This window comes from Orycteropus afer, unplaced genomic scaffold, assembly GCF_000298275.1.
Source record: "Orycteropus afer afer isolate SDZICR_OR568_19922 unplaced genomic scaffold, OryAfe1.0 scaffold00011, whole genome shotgun sequence".
In the NCBI taxonomy this organism is placed as follows: Eukaryota; Metazoa; Chordata; class Mammalia; order Tubulidentata; family Orycteropodidae; genus Orycteropus; species Orycteropus afer.
The window spans coordinates 6,205,512-6,214,409 of record NW_006921598.1 but is presented as its reverse complement, the minus strand read 5'-3'; positions in this window follow the sequence as shown (position 1 = coordinate 6,214,409).

The following is an 8,898-nucleotide window of genomic DNA, read 5'->3' as shown; positions in this document are numbered from 1 at the left end:
TGATTGTGAATGTTTCTTCATGTGTTTGTTGGCTGCCTGAATATCCTCTTTGGTGAAATGTCTTTTCATGTCTTCTGCCCATTTTTTAACTGAATTGTTTGCTTTTGTTGTTGAGGTATTAGAGTTTTCTGTAAATTTTAGTGAGGTATTAGAGTTTTCTGTAAATTTTAGTGATTAGTTTTTGCTGAATATTTTTCCCCTATCTGTAAGTTCTCTTTTGACTCTTTTGGAGAAGTCTATGGAAGCACATAAAAATTTAATTTTTAGAAGGTCCCATTCATCTAGTTTTTCTTTTGTTGTTTGTGCATTTTGGATTATGCTTGATAGTCTATTTATGCCATATATAAGGGCCCCTAAATTTGCCCCTATTTTTTCCTTGAGGAACTTTACAGTTTTAGGTTTCACATTTAAGTCTTTGATCCATCTGGAGTTAGTTTTTGTGTATGGTGTGAGGTGGAGATCTTGTTTCATTTTTCTGCAAATGTATAACCAGTTTTGCCAGCATTATTTGTTAAACAGACCATCTCTTCCCCATTTAATAGATTTCAGCCCTTTGTCAAACACCAGCTGATCATAGATTGATGGATCTATTTCTGTGTTCTCAATTCTATTCCATTGGTCTATGTGTCTGTCATTGTACCAATCAGGCTGTTTTGATTACTGTGGTGATATAGTAGGTTTTGAGATCCAAGAGTGTAAGACTTCCTACTTTGTTCTTCTTCAATAGTTCTTTGCTTATCTAAGGTCTCCTTCCTTTCCATATAAAATTAATTTTTTTTTTCCATATCCTTAAAGAATGTTCATGGGATACAGATTGGGATTGCACTGAATGTATAGATTGCTTTGGGTAGAACTGACATTTTTACAATGTTCAATCTTCCTATCCTCAAGCATGACATGTTCTATTTTTTTGTAGATATCTTATGGTTTCTTGAAGTAGTCTTTTGTAGTTTTCTTTGTACAGGTCTTTTGTAAGATTTATTCCCACGCATTTTATTTTTTGGTAGTTGTTGGAAATGATATTAATTTCCTTATTTCTCTTCAGCAATTCTAGAAGAATCCAAGTGATTTTTGTATGTTGAGCTTGTTTCCTGCCACTATGCTAAATCTCTCAATTAATTCCAGTAACGTTTTTGCAGAGTCTCTTGGGTTTTCTAGGTATTAGATCAGATCATCTGCAGAGAAGCATAGTTTTACTTCTTCCTTGATCATTTGGGTGCCTTTGATTTCTCTCTCTTGCCTTATAGCTCTGTAGACTTCTTCCAATGCAATGTTGAATAGAAGTGGTGATAGAAGGCATCATAGTCTGGTTCCTGTTCTCAAAAGGAATGGTTTCAGTCTCCCCCATTGAGAATAATGTTGGCTGTTGGTTTTGCATAGATGCCCTTTATTATGTTGAGGAATGTCCTTCTATCCCTATTTTGCTGAGAGTTTTTATCAAGAATGGGTGTTGGATTTTATCAAATGCCTTTTCTGCAGCTATTGGTATGATCATGTGGTTCTTTTCCTTTGTTTTATTTATGTGGTGGATGATGTTGTTTGTCTAATGTTGAGCCATCCTTGCATACCTGGTATGAACCCCACTTAGTCATAATGTATTATTTTTTAATATGTTGTTGGAGTGTATTGGCTAGGATTTTGTTGAACATTTTTACATCTATATTCATGAGGGATATTGGTCTGTAGTTTTCCTTTTTCAGTGATACCTGGTTTTGGTAGCAAGGTTATGCTTGCTTCATAAAGTGAATTTGGGAAGATTCCATCCTTAATTGTTCTCGAATAGTTTGAGTGGGATTGGTATCAGTTCTTCTCTGAACGTTCAGTAGAATTTGCCAGTGAAACCATCTGGGTCACAGATTATATAATTTTTTTATGACCTGTGCAATTTCTTCTTTTATTATGGGTCTGTTTAAATTTTTCACCTCAGCCTCTGTTAGTTTAGTGATTAATATATTTCTAGAAATCTGACCATTTCTTTTAGATTTTCAAATTTGTTGGAGTAGAGTTCTTCATAATAACCTGATGTTTCCCTTTTTATTTTAGTTGGTTCTGTTGTGATGTCACACAATTCATTTCTTATTCATGTTATTTGTATTCTCTCCCTCTTTTCCTTTGTTAAATTGGCCTGTGGTTTGTCAAGTTTATTAATGTTTTCAAAAACCAATTTCTAGTATCATTGATTTTTTTCTATTATCTTTCATTTTCTGTTTCATTTATTTACACTCAAATCTTTATTATTTCCTCTCTTCTAGTGACTGTAAACTTTTTTTGCTGCTCTTTTTCTAATTGTTGGAGATGTTGGGTTAAGGCGTTTATTTTGGCTCTTCTTTTTATGTGTGCATTTATTACTATAAATTGGCCTCTGATCACTGCTTTTGCTGTGTCACAAAGATTTTTGTATTTTGTGTTTTCATTCTCATTTCATTCAAGGAATTTTTAAATTTCATTTCTTCAATTATGCAGTTGTTTTCAAGGAGGGTGTTATTCACTTTGCATGTGTTTGCTATTTTTCCATTGATCTTCCTATGGCTGATTTCTAGTTTTACAGCATTATAGTATCTGAGAAGATGCTTTGCAGTATTTCAATGTTTTTAAATATATTGAGGTTGAAGTTCCAGTAAGAAGGTGGAATAGGCAGAAAGACTGCACAAACCCTCTTCAACAAAGGAACGGGGAACCAATTAACACAGATACAGAAGATAATCCTGGACCCCTGAGCTTTGAAGGGAAGGATATAGAAATGGACTAAACTCCAACTAGCAGAAGAATTTGCATGAAAATACCAAAAAAGGAGACATACGGAGCTGTGGTCGGCAGCAATCCTGATGGCACAGACAGCTTGGATATTGTGGAGTGGTAGTAGGACCTAAGAATTAACCTAAAAATCAGCTCTGCTAGCCAGGAAGTTCACAGAGGACTGCTCTAGTGGCTGGGGAATAAAAGGGGAAGAAGAGAAGAGGAAGGTAGGCTGAGCTATGGACTTTTGTCTGCCCAGAGGGTGTAGCCATTTTGAATGTTTACAAGCAGTTTGACATTTTGGATATTTAAAGCAACAGCATTCTCCCAGGTTCCAGGGACTTAAGAATAGGCTCCACTTGCTGGGAACCACAAAGACATCCTGGATGCACAGATCACTAGAAAGGTGCAACGTTCCCCTTGTTATTCTTATACCCCATACCCTCTTGGTGAATGGAGGTATGGCCATTCCTCACTGCCACCCACCTTCTAGGCTGGCAGGAATTCCTTCCCAGTCAGTGTGCTACCACGGAGCATGGATGCCCTTCCCCACCCTGTCCAGATATTTTTTCCTTTTTTTTTTAGTTTGTTTTTGTCCATTTTAAAACTACTACTATTATTATTACTTTTATCCTTTTTATTATCATTCTTTATTCTTCCCTTCCCAGGTTCTAGTTTTCAGCTTTTTTTCTTTTTCCCTATTCCTGGTTCCACTTATTCTTTTTCTTTCTTGTGAGTAACCCCATTCCTTGTTTTCCTTTTGGTGCTTTTACCATTTTTTTCTTCATTATTCTCCCCCTCTACTTTTTTCTCTTATTGCCCTCTCCTGAGATATTGTGGTATTTTTTGTTTTCTTTTCTTTTTGTTTTTTTTCCCTTTTCTGTTTTTTGGTTAGTGTTCCTGTGTGATTACACAGTGTGTTTTTGTCCATTTGCTTTTACTTTTTTCATGGTTATTCAATTGTTATTTTTTTCTAACTAAGTAGGAGACTGAAAAGTTCACATACAACATAACTACACCTACACCTCCTGCAGCTTCACTTACTGAGGTGAGAGTCCCCACCTCCTTCTCCACCAACAGGCCTATGATAAACAACCACCAAGAAGAGCCTGGCCCACTCTTAGCTGCTCTTCACAAACAGTTAACAGAGATCTAAATACAACAATGTCACAATGTCTTGGAGACAACAGACCATCAGTGTCCACACAAAAGAGCAAGATAAAGTGATAGAAACAAAGGGGTAGGATACAGACCCAGAACACATCCCTGAGGAAGAAGCAGCATTGGAACACCCTGATAAGAAATTCAAAAGACTTATATTTAGGTATCTTCAGAGGATTGAGAGACAGATCAAGGAAAACAGACAAATCCCTAGAAGAATTCTGGAAGAAAATACAAGAACAAAATGACAAAATAAATTAAAAAATAGAAATGATTCAAAACCTACAGATAGAAATCCAGAAGATTAATACTAAATTGTCAGAAATAGATAACACATTTGAAAGGGCAAAGGAGTAGAACTGATGCAATGGAAGACAGAATTAATGAGATTGAAGACAAATACCTGAATACTCCTATGGGAAAGGATCAATCAGAAAAAAGAGCAAAACAAAATGAAGAAAGCCTAAGGTTCATGTGGAATACCATCAAAAGGAATAACCTACATGCCATTGGAATTCCAGAACAGGAAGAGAAAAATATAGCCACTAAGAAAATTGTCCAAGATTTGTTGGAAGAGAACTTCCTGATATGATGAAAGTTAAGAATATATCCAGTCAGGAAGTCCAACAAACCCCAAACAGGACAGACCTCAAAAGAAAATCACCAAGACACATCATCATCAAACTCATGAAAACCCAGGACAAAGACATAATCCAGAAAGCAGCATGGGAAAACAAGCAGTTACTTACAAAGGACAGCCAGTAAGAATACTCTCTGATTTCTCAGCAGAAACCATGCAAGGGAGAAGGCAATGGGATGGTATATATAAAACCCTGAAAGAGAACAATTTTCAACCAAGAATTATATACCTGGCAAAATTGTCCCTCAAATATGATGGTGAAATTAGGAGATGTCCAAATAAGCAGAAATTAAGGGAATTTGTTAAAACCAGACCAACCTTACAAGAGATACTAAAGGGAGTCCTTTGAACAGAGAGCCAATAATAGCAAACATCAACCAACCATTAATACACAAGATGACATAACCTAGAAACCAACACAGCTATGGAAGTATATAAAATAAAATAAGCTTACAAGATTATAAACAGGGAACAAGAAACAACAATTGCCAAATGAGGACAACAACAAACCAAAAAGAGGGAAAATACTGTGTTGTTACAGAACTTCTAAATGGTGAGGAAGTCCAGAGAGTTGCAAGATAGAATGAACTATTATAAACTTGGGGAGAAAATTATAAATCACAGGGTGTTCTGGTTACCTAGTGCTGCTCTGACAAGAAATATACCACAAATAGGATGGTCTTAACAAACAGGAGTTTATTCTTACAATTTGGAGGCTTTAAGTCCAAGTTCAAAGTGCCAGGCTCTAGGGGCTAGGTGAAAGCCCCTCAACCTTGGAGTCTAGCTCTACCTCCTGCTCCCAGCCCACTGGAGCTAGAGGCATTTCTTCACTCAGACAGCCACTTGCTGCTGAGGTTGAGAAGCCCCAAGGTTGACAAGGAAAAAAGGCACAGTCCCGATGTTACCAATCCACACGGCAGGCCATTAACTTAAATCTACTGTAAGTCCCAAGGTTAGCATAGCATAGCAGGCTGCTGAGCAACGACATGGCTACACGCAGGGTCCAAGTATGCTAAAGGCTGGAGACCATTCCCAAGGCTTCTCCTTATATACAGGAAGCAGACCATATCCCAAAGGCAGCTACTCAGCTGCTTGTGGTAGATCCCACCATGGAGCTGATTGCCAGTCTCATCATGAGGAATAACTACCACCAGCTGCCCAGCCACTCAACCAGGCCCCGCCAAACTGATGCACAAACATAACCATCACAATTCCACCCTTTGTCAACTTGGCACCTGTACAGATCTTCAATGGGTGGTCTATACAGGTCTCCTCCACTGGGTGGCTCCAGTCCCCTAGTTTCTCTAAATGGCAACCTCAACCTCTTGGCCTGGCAGGCCCTGTTCCTCTCTCTTGTGCATAGCAGCCCTACCCCCTCGCTCTTGGGCAGTGGTTATGGCCCCATCCCACTGGCTCACATGAACGAGCAGCCCCATACTCCAGAACCAAGTTGGTAAAGGCCTGGCTCTTTGAAACCTAGAGGGCAGTGATAATTCCACCCCCAAAGGCCATGGTCCTATCCTTAAGGCTGAGGCAGCTCTGCTTCTGTTTCCTTGGTCTCTGCTTCTGTTGATTAATGCCCAAGGGCAACCCACTCCGCCAGAAATCTTTCTGCCCAAAAGACACTTAGCTGTCTTGCTCTGCAGGCCAGCCAACCTGCTACTCCATTTTATGACGGTCTTTTCTACCAATTAATGCACAAAGGCAACCCACTCTACCAGGAAGCCGTCTACTTGGCTTTCTCCTCCGTGGGCTGGTAAGTCTGTCACTGTCTCATGCTGGTTATCTCAGCTCTGCTCCTGTCATCCCTCATTCCGGTCTCTGGGCTCTATTTCTGCCATCTCTCATGTCAGTCTCTTGCCGTCTGTCCTGTCATCTGTCCTGCCATATGCCAGGGTCTATCTGCCAGAGTCTTGGGTCAAGAACGCACTCCACTCCTGTTTCCACATTTTAGGTATATGTCAGAGCAGCACCCCACTCTCCCAGTACCAAGTTCTGTTCTGGTTACCTAGTGCCACTCTGACAAGAAATATATCACAAATACGATGGTCTTAACAAACAGGAGTTTATTCTTACAATTTGGAGACTTTAAGTCCAAGTTCAAAGTGCCAGACTCTAGGGGCTGGGTGAAAGCCCCTCAACCTTGGGGTCTAGCTCTACTTCCTGCTCCTGGCCCACTGGAGCTAGAGGCATTTCTTCACTCAGCCACTGGCTGCTGAGGCTGAGAAGCCCCTAGGTTGACAAGGAAAAAAAGGTACAGTCCCAATGATACCAATCCACATGGCAGGCCATTAACTTAAGTCTACTGTAAGTCCCAAGGTTGACAGAGCATAGCAGGCTGCTGAGCAATGACATGGCTACATGCAAGGTCCAAGCATGCCAAAGGCTAGAGACCATTCCCAAGGCGTCTCCTTATATACAGGAAGCAGACCATATCCCAAAGGCAGCTACTCAGCTGGTTGTGGTAGATCCCACCATGGAGTTGATTACCAGTTTCATCATGAGGAATAACTACCAACAGCTGCCCAGTCACTCAAACAGGCCCAGCCAAGCTGACACACAAACATAACCATCACACAGGGTAACCTCAAAGAAAAATGATAAAACTTCACATCACACTAAAAAAGAGGACAAACACAAATGTTCAACAAATACTAAAACAACAGCAACAAAGGAAATGATAACACAATTCATAAAAATAATGAGCTCAGCACAGAAAATAGTATGGAAGAAACCAGGGACACCATGAAGAAACACATAACAAAATGACAGCAACAAATTCATACTTGTCAATAATTACACTGAATGTTAATGGATTAACTGCATCACTCAAAAGATGGAGAGTTGTGGATTTGATAAGAAAACAAAACCCATCAATATGCTGTCTACAAGAGACACACCTCAGAGACAAAGACAAAAATAGACTAAAAGTCAAAGGTTGGAAAAAGATATATCAAGCAAATGGCGACTGTAAAAGAGCAGGAATGGCAATATTCTGATCAAAGTGATTTTAAGACAAAAACCACTATACAAGACAAGGAAGAACATTGTATAATGATGAAAGGAACAATTGAACAAGAAGAATAACCATAATAAATATCTATGGACCCAATGAAAGAGCCCCAAAATGCATAAATTAGACTTTAAAAGAGGTGAAAATGCAAATAGATGATTCCACTGTCAAAGTAGGAGACTTTAATACACCACATTGAATGAAAGAAAGAACTGGAAAGAAACTCAACAAAGATACAGAAGAGCTAAATAATACAATCCACCAACTTGACCTTATAGATATCTACAGAGCATTTCACCCAACAACAGCACAATATACATTCTTTTCCAGTGCATGTGGAACATTTTCCATGATAGATCATATGTTAGACCATAAAGCGAGCCTTCCTACATTTAAAAACATTGAAATAATGCAAAGCATCTTCTCAGATCACAATAGTATCAAATTAGAAATTAACAATAGGAAGATCAAAAGAAAAAGAGTAAACACATGGAAACTGAACAATATACTCCTTAAGAAAGACTGGGTAAGAGAAGAAATAAAAAGTGAAATTGAAAAATTCTTTGAATCTAATGAGAGTGAAAACACAACATACCGAAATCTTTGGGACACAGCAAAAGCAGTGATTGGAGGCCAATTTATAGCAATAAATGCACAAATCAAAAAGAAGAAAAGCCAAAAGCAAAACTTCAAGTCAACATCTCCAACATTTAGAAAAATCACAGCAAAAGAAGCCTACAGTCATCAGAAGAAAGGAAATAATCAAGATTTGAGCAGAAATCAATGAAATAGAAAAAAGAAAAAAAATAGAAAAAATCAACAAGACCAGAAGTTGGTTTTTTGAAAAGATTAATAAAATTGACAAAACACTGGCAAATTTAACAAAGAAAAAAAAAGAAGAGAATACAAATAACACGAATAACAAATGAAAGCAGTGACATCACAAGAGAACCAAGTGAAATAAAAAGGATAATATCAAGATACTATGAAGAACTGTACTCCAACAAATTTGAAAATCAGGAAGACATGGACAGATTTCTAGAAACTCACCACTTACTAAACTAACACAGACTTATGTGGAAAAGTTGAATAGGTCCCTAACAAAAGAAGAAATTGAACAAGTCATCAAAAATTACCAAGAAAAAAAAGTTCTGGCCCACACGGTTTCACCAGAGAATTCAACCAAATATTCAGAGAAGAACTGACACCAATCCTATTCAAATTATTCCAAAACATAGAAAAGGGTGGAATCCTCCCTAACTTGTTTTATGAAGCAAGTATAACCTTTATACCAAAACCAGGCAAAGACATCACTCAAAAGGAAAACTACAGACCAATATCCCTCATG